Source organism: Prionailurus viverrinus, chromosome C2 (assembly GCF_022837055.1).
Source record: "Prionailurus viverrinus isolate Anna chromosome C2, UM_Priviv_1.0, whole genome shotgun sequence".
Classification (NCBI taxonomy): domain Eukaryota; kingdom Metazoa; phylum Chordata; class Mammalia; order Carnivora; family Felidae; genus Prionailurus; species Prionailurus viverrinus.
In genome coordinates this window covers 91,729,090-91,741,624 of record NC_062569.1, presented here as the reverse complement: position 1 = coordinate 91,741,624, position 12,535 = coordinate 91,729,090, and the positions used below count along the sequence as shown (strand labels likewise).

General features: G+C 39.8%; 1 protein-coding gene across 4 annotated transcripts in view; it reads left to right on the top strand.

Moving 5' to 3' along the window:
- Positions 1–12,535, top strand: part of CASR (calcium sensing receptor) — an 89,118-nt gene that overhangs the window by 36,079 nt on the left and 40,504 nt on the right. The gene's annotated exons all lie outside the window — the stretch shown is intronic.

The window sequence follows — 12,535 nt, the reverse complement described above, 5'->3', positions numbered from 1 at the left end:
GACAGGAAACTATTGTGTATGTGTTCCAATGCATTTCTAATTTGCTAGATTATGCTTGGGGAAAAAAAAACTATAGTGTTGGGAAAAAAGGTTCATTTTAAAACTTTTCCTAGGAAATAGACTTTTCAGGGCCAGGAACAGACTCTACTAGCCTATACCAGTGCAGATAAAAAAGAGTTGTTGTGATAGTCCAGAAGTGGTTCTCAAACTTGAGTATACATGGCTTGTATTTAATGTATACCACAGATTGCTGGGCCCCACCCCCCAAAGTATCTAACTCAGTATGTCAGAGTGGAATGTAAAAATTTGTATTTCTTAAGCCATACAGAGAAAGACAGATACCATATGGTTTCACTCTTATGTGGATCCTGAGAAACTTAACAGAAACACATGGGGGAGGGGAAGGGAAAAAAAAAAAAAGAGAGGTTAGAGTGGGAGAGAGCCAAAGCATAAGAGACTCTTAAAAACTAAGAACAAACTGAGGGCTGATGGGGGGTGGGAGGGAGGGGAGGGTGGGTGATGGGTATTGAGGAGGGCACCTTTTGGGATGAGCACTGGGTGTTGTATGGAAACCAAGTTGACAATAAATTTCATATATTTAAAAAAAATGTAGATCTCAGGATTCCACCCTCAGTATTCTGGGACAGGGCCAAGGAATCTGCATTTTTTGGCAAAAAAAAATTGTATTTCTAACAGGTTCCAGGTGATGATACTCCTGCTGCTAGTGGTGGTCCAGGGACCTCATTTTGAGACCCACTGCCCTACATCCTGCCCAGTTCCTGACAGATATAAGACCCACTATTCAATAACATGACATTTCTGCTTGAGGTTTACCACATTGGAGGGAATCAATTAGATTGGTTTCCAGCATGTGAGATGAGGGTATGTTGGATAATCTGCTTCAAAGTCAGGTTTATGGAAACATAAATAGCTTTATTTGGGGAAGATTTCCTTACTTTGAGATAGTCCTCCTCCAGAACAGCTCCAGGTGTCCAATGGAGAGTCTTCTTATAGGGGCAACTGTTCCAGCATTTATTTTTTTAAATTATAATTTGTGATTCTCCACCAAGTGCAAAGTTGGAGAGGTCAGTTATTTCCTGACATTTCTTACCAGGGGGACATACATGGTCCTTCAAACATGGGAACAAAATTCAAAATGAATTTAACAGGGGGCCATAATTCTTCAGAAATAAAATTCACCTTGAACAGCTACAGTGTGATATATCTGACATATATCTCTAGAAAAATATGAACTAGACCTATCCAAAAAGTTTTAAAAGAAATTTGGGTTGTTAAGCCTGGAAAAATGAAGGCAACTCTCTTGTACCTTTACATGAATTAGAGTTTTCTACCTCTGGTCTTTTGCTGCAGTGATAAATTAAGCAAAATGAAATGGCCCTAATTTTTAAAATTCATGTGATTTTAGTTAACATTGAGAAAAAACAGAATGATAAAACACTGGGTGTATGTCATTTTTGGCCTTGGATTTTGCAAAGAGTTAGTAGCAGTTGGGAATTTCATAGAACTCTTCCATCATTCTTGCATAGAGCAAACTTGAAGGAAAGAACTGCCATATCATTGAAAGAGCCCAAATATCCATAAATGGGAAAGTGCATGAATAAACTGTGACATATTCACACAATGGGCTATTACACAGCAGTCAACATGATGAGCTACAGTAACACATATTATAGATGAATCTTATTAATATAATTTTAAATAAATCTCAGAAGATTACATACAGTATGATGCCCTTTTATAAAGTTTAAAACAACTAAAAAAAATTAATGCTTCTTGGGAATACAGGTAAATACAAAATAACTACATAAAAGGAAAGCAAGAAATGATTACAGTGAAAAAGACTGGCAATATCACAGGTGGGTAGGGATTTGGATCAGTGGAAATTCTCATATACTTCTGGGTGGAAAGATAAATTGATTACAACCATTTGAAAAACTTTTTGGTAATTATCTACTAAGCTAAACATACACAAACTGACCCAACAATTCCACTTCAGGCATGTACTCAACATATTTTACCAAAAGACGTGTTCAAGAATGTTCACAGCAGCACTATTTATTAAAACCTCAAACTCTTCATTAACGGGGAAATGGATGGGGGACCTGGGTGACTCAGTCAGTTGGGCATCCGACTTCAGCTTAGGTCATGATCTCAAGGTTCATGACTTCGAGCCCCGTGTTGGGCTCTGTGCTGACAGCTCAGAGCATGGAGCCTGCTTCAGGTTCTGTGTTTCCCTCTCTGTCTGCCCCTCCCCACTCATATTCTCTCTCTCTCTCTCTCTCTCTCTCTCTCTCAAAAACAAACATTTGGGACGCCTGGGTGGTTCAATCCATGGGGCGTCCAACTTCGCCTCAGGTCATGATCTCACGGTTCGCGAGTTCGAGCCCCACATCAGGCTCTGTGCTGACAGCCCAGAGCCTGAAGCCTGCTTCAGATTCTGTGTCTCCCTCTCTCTCTGCTCCTTGCCAGCTCGCTCTCTCTCTCTCTCTCTCTCTCTCTCTCTCTTTCTCAAAAATAAATAAACATTTAAAAATTAAAAATAAATAAACATTACCAAAAAATTGGATAAATAACATGTGATATAATCACATATAAACTATACAACAGTGAGAAAAAACAAACAACGTTTACACAAAACAATATAGATGAATCTTGCAAACACAACGTTGGAAAAAAAGAAGCCAGACACAAAAGAGCATATACTACCTAATTCCATATATATAAAGTTCAAAAACATGGAAAATGTGTGATTTGTGATGGTAAAGGTCAGGCTACTGGTTACCTTTGTTGAGGATAATAAGTGAGAGGAGATGTGAGTAGGGCCTCTGGGGTTCTGGTTCTATATCTTAATCTACTTTCTTGGATGCTGGTTTCATGGATGTGTTTTCATTCACTTATGATTTGTGTATATGTCTGATGTCTTGTATTACAATTAAAAGTTTAAGAGACACGGGGCGCCTGGTGGCGCAGTCGGTTAAGCGTCCGACTTCAGCCAGGTCACAATCTCGCGGTCCGGGAGTTCGAGCCCCGCGTCGGGCTCTGGGCTGATGGCTCAGAGCCTGGAGCCTGTTTCCGATTCTGTGTCTCCCTCTCTCTCTGCCCCTCCCCCGTTCATGCTCTGTCTCTCTCTGTCCCAAAAATAAATAAACGTTGAAAAAAAAATTAAAAAAAAAAAGTTTAAGAGACAGAGAAGAGAAAAGAAGGAGGTAAGAATTTTATTGAAAAAGAATGGAAGATATGAAGAAGTATCCATAAACATATTTTTCAAAATATCTTTTGAAGTATATATAGTATGACTAGGTAGTAAAATCATTTTTGCAGTGTTTTTCCTTCATGTTTAATGTTTATGTCTATAGCCATCCTTTTATTTTTTTATTTGAGAGAGAGAGAGTGTGTGTGTGAGTGTGCAAGTGGAGGAGAGGGCCAGAGGAGGGCTAAGAGAGAGAATATCTCAAGCAGCTTCCACACCCAGTGCAGAGCCCAACACGGGGCTCAATCCAACGACCCTGGGATCACGACCCAAGCCAAAATCAAGAGTCAGATGCTCAACCGACTGAGTCACCCAGGCACCTCTATAGCCACCTTTTAAATAACATTTTACAATAACACCTTTTCTGATTTTTAAAAAATTATATATTTTTTGTTAATTTCAAAAACAAAAAGCAAAATAAGGAAGACATACACAATTCCATCATAGATCTAATCACTGAATATTTTGATGTGTATCCTCCCAGTCTTTACAATGATTTTTTAAATTTAGGGGGGGTGCCTGGGTGCTTCAGTCAGGAGAGTGTCCATCTCTCGATTTGGGTTCAGGTCATGATCCCAGGGTTGTGGGATGGAGCCCCATACTGGGCTCCACTCTGAGCATGGAGCCTGCTTGAGATTCTCTCTCCCCACTGCACCTTTTCCCTACTCGCACATGCTCTTGCACATGCTCTCTCTCTCTCCCTAAAAATTTGAAAATAAAATATTTTATTTTATTTTTTATAATATTGAGTTGATGCCTTTTTTAAAGTTTGTTTGTTTTGAGAAAGAGGGAGCACGAGTGGGGGAAAGGCAGAGAAAGAAGGAGATAGAGGATCCCAAGCAGGCTGTACACTGTCAGCACAGAGCCCAATGCAGGGCTCAAACTCACGAACCGTGAGATCATAATTTGAGCTAAAATCAAGAACCCAACACCTAACCACCCAGGTGCCCCTAAAAAAAGGTATTTTTAAAGCAGGGGTTGGAGGGGTAGAGAGGAAAGCAAAAAAATGATAAACATGTGGTTCATGATAATGGTTTCTTTGGTGAGAGAGAAGCAGGAGCATAAGGTGCAAGGGGAACCTTTGGGTAGGGTACTACTGATATTCTTTGTTTGGGATGCTTTTTTGTTATTTAAAATAGCTTAGAAATAAAGAAATAAAAGTGGGTGAAGGTGGTCAAAAGGCACAAAGTTCCAGTTATAAAATAAATAAGTCATCAGATGTACAACATGGTGACTATATAGTTAATAATACTGTACTGTATATTTGAAAGTTGCTGAGAGTAGATCTTAAAAGTTCTCATCACAAGAAAAAAATTTGTAACTATGTGTGATGATGGATGTTAACTAGACTTATTGTGGTGATCATTTCACAATATACGCAAATATCGAATCATTATGTTGTGCACCTGAAATCATATGTTGTTATATGTCAATTCTATCTCAATAAAAAGTAGAAGTAAAAATATCTCCAGACAATACTGGAGAATCAGTGAACAATAGAATTAATTTAAATAACAAAAGAACTCAGAAAAGTATCAGCATATGTAATTAAACATACAAAAATCAATAGAGTTCATAAACACAAATAATAGCCATCCAAGGGACATAATGGTAAAGAAAGCCCCATTTATAATAGTAACAAAGATAATACTTAGGAATAAACTTGACAAAAATGTACAAAACTAATGAGAGGAGATACTCTTAAAAGACACGAAATTAGACTTGAAACAAAAGGACATGCATCCTTGTTCCTGGATAGGACAACTCAACACCATAAAGATGTCAATGTAACACAATCCCAATAAAAATATCTACAGACTTTTTTATGGAGCTGGACAAGTTGATGCTAAAGTTCAAAAGGAGAAACAAGCATGCAAGAATAGCACACTAAGAAATAAAAACTACAAAGGTGGACTAGTCCTACCAGGTATTAAACTATACTACGAGTTCCCATAATTAAAACAAGGTGCAGGGTGCCTGGGTGGCTCAGTCGGTTAAGCGTCCGACTTCAGCTCAGGTCATGATCTCACAGTTTGTGAGTTTGAGCCCCGAGTCAGGCTCTGTGCTGACAGCTTAGAGACTGGAGCCTGCTTCGGATTCTATCCCTTCCTCTCTCTGCTCCTCCCCCACTCATGCTCTGTCTCTCTCTCTCCTTCAAAAATAAATAAAAATATTTTTAAAAATTAAAAAAAAACACAAAACACAAAACAAGGTGCTACTGCCACTGCCATGAGAAGAGCCATACAGATAAGAACAGAATAGATAAAGGTGGCGTCTTAAACCAGAGAAGCAAAGATGGACTTTTTAATAAATGTTGCTGGCACACTAGGCAGCTACTTGTAAAAGACAACATTAGATCCATACCTCATACCATACATAAAAATAAACTCCACACTGATCAAGAAACTAAATGTAAAGAAAAAATTAGAAAATAAATTAAATGAATTACACTGGAAGAATTACGGTGAATTCCTCTATAAACTCAGTATAAGGAAAAGATTTCTAACATTAATTCAAAATCCAGGAGCAATAAAGGAAATAATTCATAATTTTGACTACCTAAAAATGTTTTTAAAGTTGCATGGTAACATAAAGTCAAAGAACTGCCAACTTATATGAAAATATTTGTAACATATATCACAGCTTAAGGGCCAGTATCCATAATGTATAAAGAACTCTTAAAATTTGAGGGGAAAAAAGACCAAAACTGATAGAATAAGGAGAAAGATATATGAACAAAAAACTTAATCAATAAAAATAACTTAATAAAGAAATAAAAATCAGGGCGGCTAGGTGGCTCAGTAGGATAACGTCCAACTTTGGCTCAGGTCATGATCTCACGGTTCATGGTTTCGAGCCCCGTGTCAGGCATTGTGCTGACAGCTCAGAGCCTGGAGCCTGCTTTAGATTCTGTGTCTCCCTCTCTCTCTGCCCCTCCCCTGCTCAGGCTCTGTCTCTCTCTCTCTCTCTCTCTCTCTCTCTCTCTCTCTCAAAATCTCTCTCTCAAAAATAAATAAACATTAAAAAAAATTTTTTTAAAGAAAAAAAGAAATAAAAATGGACCAGGCACAGACCAATGATGAGGATGTGTCACCAACCAAGGCAAATGTGTCCTTGTGACACAGAGTGTATGTACATCAATTCCCAAACTTATTTTACATGAGGACGCTGTGGTAGCACATCTTGGGACACCAGACTCAAAGATACCACTCTGGCTAATCAGGGTTCCTTACAGTTCTGAAAGGTGATACCAGGACATTATTCCACAGAAATCTTTTTCTCATGTAGGACTTGAAGCTCTGGCATTTTTTCTTTATAAAAACATGACTTGAGTGTCTTTGCTTTTCACCTGAACCATTTCATGGGTGTCCACACATCCATCAGCAGAGCTTACATAAGGCATGAAGAGAATCATTTCAGGACAAGAAATCTCTTACCTCATGGCCTGTGTCCCCAGGAACTCAGTCCTATCATGGAAACCAGGCACTGGCAATGTCAAAGCCCAAAGCCAGCATACATTTCAATTCATAAGATTCTATAGCAGACAATGAGCATTTCTCATCATTAAAAAAAAATTTTTTTTCAATGTTTATTTATTTTTGAGAGAGAGAGACAGAGACAGACCATGAGCAAGGGAGGGAGAGCAGAGAGAGACAGGGAGACACAGAATAGCTCCAGGCTCTGCCCCTGTCAGCACAGAGCCTGACGCGGGGCTCGAACTCACAAACCGCGAGATCATGACCCGAGTGGAAGTTGGACGCTTAACTGACTGAGCCACCCAGGCGCCCCTCTCATCATTTTTTAACCTTGAATTTTTCACCTTCCCTCAACTCCCATTCTATGTCTTTTTTCTTTTTCTGTCTTTTCCTTTCTTCTTGAGATAGCTTCATAAACTCCTAAGATGGTTTATTGTGTTGTGGGCACTCCACACATATATTTATTCACTTAATCATTTATAGGGCTCCTCTGGGTTCCGGGCCACAAACAGAACAAACCAGGCCATGTTGTCAAGGAGCTTATAGTACAACATTAATGAATGTCCATTTCCTCTCCTACTTATCTCCTTTATTTGCTTTGTCTTGGCTCTTTCTCCCCATTTTGCTCAACACCCCATGCTGCTCCTCCCCACTCTTGTTCATCATTCTCCTCCCTTCCTTGATAGCTTTTCCCAATGACTAACAGGAACCCAGCTCAGCTGGTTTTTATCACGATCCTGTCCTTGCATTTTTCCAACTCAATTAAGTCATTACCAGGGCTAAATGAGGCATGGACTCTCCAAAAGTCACACCTGTTGTCAGGGAGATGGAGGGTAAGAACCTGTGCAGCTGGCGTGCGGACAGCAATCCAGCAGGGCTGGAGGGAGGCAGCCGAGTGTGACTCTACAGTCTGTGTTCTCCCAGTGCTGAAAGAGGGCCCTCATTTCAAAACAAGACACCCCTTGCTTTAATACAGAAGGAATGAAGTCTGACACAGAACTGAGGATGGTCACATTAATAATGACGGATAAGATGTCCCTAATTCTTCAACGTTTATTTATTTTTGGGACAGAGAGAGACAAAGCATGAACGGGGGAGGGGCAGAGAGAGAGGGAGACACAGAATCAGAAACAGGCTCCAGGCTCTGAGCCATCAGCCCAGAGCCTGACTCGGGGCTCGAACTCACGGACCTCGAGATTGTGACCTGGCTGAAGTCGGACGCTTAACCGACTGCGCCACCCAGGCACCCCAGATGTCCCTAATTCTTTAGCAAATGCACACCAGGTGCATTTAAAAACCCACATTGTGGTTATGTCCTCGGCAAGAGGTAAAGAAAGCTGTAACCAGAGCCGGGTACACGGGTTTTGTGATTATTGGTTGAACTTTCTCAGGTTTTTCCCTGTTCACCCTCATCAAAACATACAAGTTTCACCTTTCTGTAATGGTGGCTTCACACCTTACTGTTAGTATTCTTTATGATCAGCATGACAAAAGAGGACAAAGATTACAGTACAATAAATCACAGAGAAATCAAGGTACTCACCCTATGTAGATAAATGATTTCTATTGGAAATCAATTTTGGTTTCATAACCACCTTTTTTTCTAGGCAACCCAGAATTTTTATTTCTGCAGCCTAGGAATCAAGAAATTGTAGTTTTTGAGCTTGCCATGCCTCTAATTTACTGAGTGTGTTTTATGTTCAGGCGGTCTGTGCTTCGGTTTTCTCTAGTTGAAATGTAGGTAAAATCATTCTTCTGTAGAGTTACATAATTTCCGGAAATGTTAAAGCCAAGGGGCAAGAGCCAAGGTGGTTTTAACTTGATTAAAATTGAAATGTTGCAATGTTGCCTTCTAACCTTGCCCTTCTATCCTCTGTTAATTTGTCCTTGATTCTAGAACTTTTGGAACAAATGCAAGTTCAACAGATATTTTTTGAACATCCTTTCAGTACCAGGTTCCATGTTCAGTGCTGGTAGTGCAACTGTGATCATGACAAAGACCCTGCCCTCAGAAACCTTTGGTCTTGTGGGGTGACCCCTTCTCTGTTCTGTCCTAGAGTTGCCCAACCAGCCCCCATTTTTACTGATCATGCCTTCTTTATTCATTCATTCAGCAAATATTTGTGAAGCACATATTACGTTCTACATATTGTGCTGAGTGCCAAGGTACAGTGATGAGGAAAAGAGATAGGCCCTACCCTCAAGAAGCTTCCAGTCCCCACTGTGAATTGTTCTCCTGGAAACATCTCCTCCCTCTACACTCCCTCAACACCTAATTCATGCCTCTTCCTAGCATTTGCCTCATGGAACTTGTAATACATATCTTTGTCTCCTTTTAAGCCATAAACACCTTGAAGGCAACAATCTCAACTTTCTCTCCTGGGTACCTTGCACTCCCTAGTGTCTAACACATAGGAGAGCCCAATAAATGTTTTTGAATGAATAAATAATTGCATGAATTTACAAATTAATGAATCTATGGAGCCACAGACCAGTCTGCCCTGACCTGCCATCCCATGTCTCTTGGATGAGGAAGTTAGTGATCCATCATCTGTTAGTACTAAAACACTCCTTATGATTTCAAGGACCTTCTAAACATAAAACCAGCTGGTACATGGGTCATTTCTTCCTCCAAATATATTTTCCATTGAGATAAAGAACAAATACTAGCTTCAGCTTGTGTTTACAATATTTTTTTGCAAGAAGGCAAACACTATTATACGATTTAAATGAAATGAACTTATAGTAAGGAAAGCAAATGAGTTTACTTGTGACTCTTGGATAGATGTTGTTAATATAAGAAGAAATATAATAACAATAGCTTAAACAAGCTAGAAGCTTTTTTTATATGTCACGTAAAAGTCCAGAAACAGTCTGATACAAATGTTCTGCTCCATGAAACAGTCAGCTCATGGCACCATCATTCCCTGAGATATGGCTCATGGTTCAAGATGGGCTCCAGCTGTCACATATACCTTCATGCCTCAGAATGAAGGAAGAGGGTATGAAGAAGGGACAAAGGACAAACACTCTTTCTCAGGCAGTTTCTTGGAGGCTACCACAGAGCATGTCAGCTTACATCCCACTGGTCAAAACTTAGTCATATGACAACACATAATTATAAAGGAAGTTGAGGAAAGTGGTTTTTATTTTAGATAACGATTTATCCAGCTAAAAACTATTTTAGTGTGTCATAAAAGGAGTACAGATATGATGGATACAATTAGACGTCTCTACTGCAGATACTGAAACTGAAGTGTTAGTGATTATTCAAGAACTTTAGTATTCTAATTACTGCAAACTGAAGTCACAATGATGAACTCCAATTGTTAATCCACCATGCTATGATCACACTTGGTACTGGTCTGACTGTCACTATCAATGACAGAAGCAGTGAGATAGAAGGAAAAGAAAGCTTTTGCAAAAAAGAAATGGGGGGCGGTGGCAAGGGGCATCTGGCTAAGGCAGTGACAACAGCAATGGAAAGGGGATGGCAGGGTGGAGAGAGACGGTAGAATCAACAGGACAAAGTGATTGGATATTGGAGAAAAGGGAGAATGAGGATCTAGAATGATTCAGCTTTAAAGTAAATTAGACCCTAGTAATTGGACTAAAAAGGGTGGTTTGGAGACTGCATTAGACTGGTGGAGTTAACGGCTGCAAATTGACCTGAAATCTCCCCTTGATCTATTACTTCTTGCCATGAATTTTCTTTTGAATGGACTAATGAAGTTAATAAACTTCTCCAAGTAGTTAATCTTTCACAGGAAAAGTTTAACAGTTCTTAGTGACCTACCTTAACCAGTCATAATGTTCCCTCTCCTAATTCAGTACACTACTTGCAACTCCTTAAAATTCTGAGTTCTTGAGGCATTCTTAATTCAAGTGCCAGAATTTCTCACTTGAGTAAGCTGAAAGTGGAGTTGGTACTGGCTTCTTTACAGTTGTGAAATTTAAAATACATTAGATGTTTTAAAGGACCTGACACAATGCCTGGTTCAATAAATGCTAGTTTCTGTCTTCTTCCAAAGTGCTTTCTTTTTTATGCATTGACTCAACAGACATTTACTTAGCAGTTACTATTTCAAGACACTGGGCTAAGTGCTGAGGAGCACAGCTGAATTCAGTCATTGAAACCAAAGTTATAATATTCTTTTTCACTTCTGAATGTTGAGGTAAATTCTGATCCTCTACACCAGTGTACTTGCGCCTGTACTGGGGGTTTCTCAGGCTAGGGAACTGCATATGGTTGTTATCTTTGTATTCTCAGATCTTAGCACATGTACTTACGAATGCACAACCAAGAAATGAAGCCCAAAATCTAAATACAGGACCAGAGTCTGAAAACTAGGATAGTCGTGGGTGTCTAGACATTGTTGGAGACAATTCTATGAATGTTGAGTGTCTGCTGGGGTGCTCCTTCCATATGGCACCGAGTACCCTCTGCTAGAATAGCTGATAGAGGAGGAGGTAAGGTTCCTAAAGGGCAAGAGATAGCATACGACAATGATTAAGGGTTTGGGCTCTAGAATCAGACATTTATACATGTAATTATAATAAAGTGTGAAAAATCTCCCAAGAGGAGAACTCCAAGATCCAAGATGTAAAAGATTATAACAGATTAGACCTGCCTAGTCTGAGGGTCCAGATAAGACCTCCTTGAAGAGTCCTATAAGTTGCTCACTGTATAGCTGAGGGGTTAGTATGAGTGGAAATCCAGCCTGTGCTCCACTCCCAAGCTGGATGCCTTAGTACAAGGCTGTGTCTACCCCACAGGAGATTTTTTTCTCCATTCACATAAAGACCCCACAGTTTGGCAAGCTATGCCTCATGGTTATAAGCATCGGAAAGCTAAAAGATAAGTAGATGTTTTCCAGGCAAGGTTTAGGCCAGAGGGACCAATGAGGGGGAACAGCATGTGTGAGGTCTGGGGATTTTACGAAGGGTCTGGTGTAATTGAGGAACTGAAAGAATTTTAGTGTGGCTGGAGTATAGAGTTCAAAGAGAAGACCACCAAGAGTGAGGCTGGAAAGGTATTCATTACAGCTAGCATTTTCTGTGAGTTTACTAGTTACACTATGTTAATGGCTCTACATGCATTATTTTAATGAGATCACAGAAAGTGACTTTACCAAAGTCATATGTTAGAAAACAGTGAAACTATGATTCAAAGCCAGTTTTAACTTCAGAGCCTGTGCTCCAAACCATGTGTTCCATGACGTCCAAAGATCTGCAAAGGCAGGCTGCAAAGGGATAAAACTGGAGGCAAGAATGCTTATTAGGGAATAGTTGCAGAAATCCCGGTATGAAATGCTGGCAGACTTAAGATGGCCTTGGAAATGAAAGGGAGTAGATGGATTCCAGAGATTTAGGAAGGAGAATCTACAGGACTTGGTGGTTGTTTGAATATGAAAGGCAATGATGAGGAGAGAGGGGAGGAGGCTAGGATGACTCTTCATTTTGTGTCTTTGTGGATGGTACGTCATTTGGTGAGATTAAAAAACAAGCAGCAACAAATCTGGGAGGAAGATGAGTTTAGAGCCTGTCAAGTTGTAAGCACCTGTGGGACATCCAGGTAGAGATGACCAGTTGACAGTTCAGGGCTGGTCCTGAACCTCAGGAGAAGCTGTATAGTTACCCAACATCAACGTATCATTGGTAATTGACTCACAGAGAGGGTGAGATAGAGAGCAAAGAGTTCCTACTAGGATAATCATGCTAAAGTAGAAACTTTTCCTTAAATCTAGTGGTCGAGTCTTATAACATAATCTGAGCTTTGATTTATCTG